This window comes from Sinohyriopsis cumingii, chromosome 18 (assembly GCF_028554795.1).
Source record: "Sinohyriopsis cumingii isolate HCF-2022 chromosome 18, ASM2855479v2, whole genome shotgun sequence".
Classification (NCBI taxonomy): Eukaryota; Metazoa; Mollusca; class Bivalvia; order Unionida; family Unionidae; genus Sinohyriopsis; species Sinohyriopsis cumingii.
The window spans coordinates 95,090,724-95,093,393 of NC_142978.1; the positions used below are offsets into that span (position 1 = coordinate 95,090,724).

The 2,670-nt window shown below is 34.9% G+C and overlaps 1 protein-coding gene across 1 annotated transcript in view; it reads right to left on the minus strand.

Moving 5' to 3' along the window:
• Positions 1-1,083: 1,083 nt before the first annotated feature.
• The window catches only part of LOC149777532 (uncharacterized), a 7,451-nt gene continuing 5,864 nt past the window's right edge, over positions 1,084-2,670 (minus strand). Inside the window, exon 1 of the mRNA XM_089942124.1 lies at positions 1,084-2,670. This exon is cut by the window's right edge and continues 5,864 nt beyond it. The gene's annotated coding sequence lies outside the window, so the exon portion shown is untranslated.

The following is a 2,670-nucleotide window of genomic DNA, read 5'->3' on the forward strand; positions in this document are numbered from 1 at the left end:
CTACACCTTGATTATGCCAAGCCGTAGCATCATCTACTCCACGATTATACCAAGCTGTAGCATCAACTACACCGTGATTATACCAAGCCGTAGCATCACCTACACCGTGATTATTACCAAGCCGTACCATCATCTACACCTTGATTATACCAAGCTGTAGCATCAACTACACCGTGATTATACCAAGCTTGTCCAGATCAACTGGCATGACGTAAATGAGAAGTTAAGTGCACATCCCAGGGACATATGGGTGTAGCTACTCGGGTGGGTAGAGGTGCTGAGAGTGGTGTGCTCTATTGTGGATTTTTAAAATCTTAAGCCCGTGTTCATTGTTGTAAAAATATGAAATTAAAATATCTGAAACATTTGCATTCATTTTGATTTCTTTTCTGTGATGTGTGCAGTTTATGAGACATTTTAAATGTACACACATACCTAATACTGCTTTGTGTCACGAAACATTGTTTTACATGCTCAAAAACGTTAATATGCGATAAAAGCTCTGTAATGTTTCAACTGCTACATAATGCACACAACTTATGATAGGATTCCCTTCACTGATTGTTCAGCGTATCAAAGGTGGCGGGGGTAAAATCGGTATACAGCATTCACTGCATTTTTTCCTGTCTGCTTACCTACGAGACGGATTTTATATTCAGAGCAAAAGGATTAACAATATTTCTGCAATTTTGTCTTCATGAATTATTTCTAAAGTTGATTTCATATTTACATCTTGATTTATTAACGTGTAAAATTGCTTGCTTCGTTTTATTGTTCATCTCGCTTGTTTTCTAAATGCACCTGAAGCAACCTACATTTGGAAAGGAAGCTGGCGAAAGCATTTCCAGATTGGTGAAAAGTAATGATTCTGGTGAACATATCCGAAAACATAAAGAAACACACATTGAGGAAAGGGGAATAAATTCTGAATATAACTCAGGTTCCCAGTTTTAAATTATTTTGATTATAGCCGCTGAAAAGCAAATCAATAAATCTTAATTCACACTTTACAGTTTCTGAAGAAAAACAATTCCATATTAATTACTCTACTATGGATATAAAAGGATAGAAAAACAAACTTAGTAACAAAATATTAAACTTTATTACAAAAGTTATAACAATAATCAGCCCCATCTTTTTGTGTTTTCACTGAAAACGTACAAAATAAAACGAAACAGTATTAGGGGTAGCGTTAAATATTTACAGAAATTGAAGCCATTGGCCTAACGTTACAGGCCAGATAATATATTTATACAGACTACTTATGTTGCCTTATTTTTTAATTACATATATAGCTATTGTGTGTTTCTGTGCGGGTATCAGAAGACCACGGAGACTAATGCAAATATGTTGCATTTTGAAGAATATGAAGATTCGTGCATATGTAATGCATACACCCATCTCTTTTAACTATTCCTGTTCTCTGGCTTCGTAATATGTACATCCTCCACTCCTCCTCCCTCCCCCCCCCCCCTTTCTGGATGAAAAACACAATCTCACTTCCTCTTCTGCATCCACTCTGAGATATACCCATAAACAAGATTAACTATTAGTATACAAGAAACACAATCTCACTTCCTCTTCTGCATCCACTCCGGATTATTACCATTGACACGATTACTTATTGGTATATGTCAAAAACAATCTCATTCCCTCGTATGCATCCACTCCGGATCATAACTATAAACAGGATTACATAGTGGTATATGCCAAACACAATCTCACTCCCTCGTAATTCATGCACTCCATATGATTACCATAAAGACGTTTACATATTGGTCTATACCAAACACAATCTCACTCCCTCGTATGCATCCACTCCGGATAATTACCATAAAAACGATTACTTATTAATATACGACAAACACTTGTCTATTAGCACCGCTGCCAATTAACTATTGATAACTCTAGATGAAACGGTAAGAATTTATTTTCTACTATTATTGTATTTACCCCCAGTTAAACATTGATAATTCTCCACGAAACGGTACTGAATTTACCTTCCACTATTACTGTATTTAAACTTGACAACATCTACAACTAAATAAGTCACTATACCGTATGTATAATGGATATGTAAGCGTAGGTGATAATGTGGATTTTCTTTTATCTTTCAAGTCTAAATCATAAGGGTACATTCAATCAGCATCAAAATCATGCGGATACAATCAATCAACATCAAAATAATGCAAATATATTCAATCAACATTAACATTATGCGGATACAATCAATCAACATAACACAAAAAAAAAATGCGGATATAGTCAGTCAACTTCAAAATCAAACAGGCGCATTCAATCAACATAAAAAATCCTGCGAATACATTCAATCAACACAAAAAAATTCATGCGAATACGTTCAATCAACATTATTTTCATACATATAAGATGATAAAAAGGTGCGAGAAACAAACTAGTACAACATGACAATATCTAACGCCATCTGGACATTCTGTTTTCTACAGTTACAAACGTTTCATTTGTTTGAACAAATGTCGTCCAATTTAGTGCTACAATATTGCAAGAGCCTATACCCCCAACCCAGCCCAAGAAAAGAAATAAAAAAATCCGACATAACGGAAAACAATGAACAATAGTATTCCCTAAAATGCAATAGATAACATGCAGATAGTAAGCACGTCATATATGTATGGTATTATTTGGCAGTCG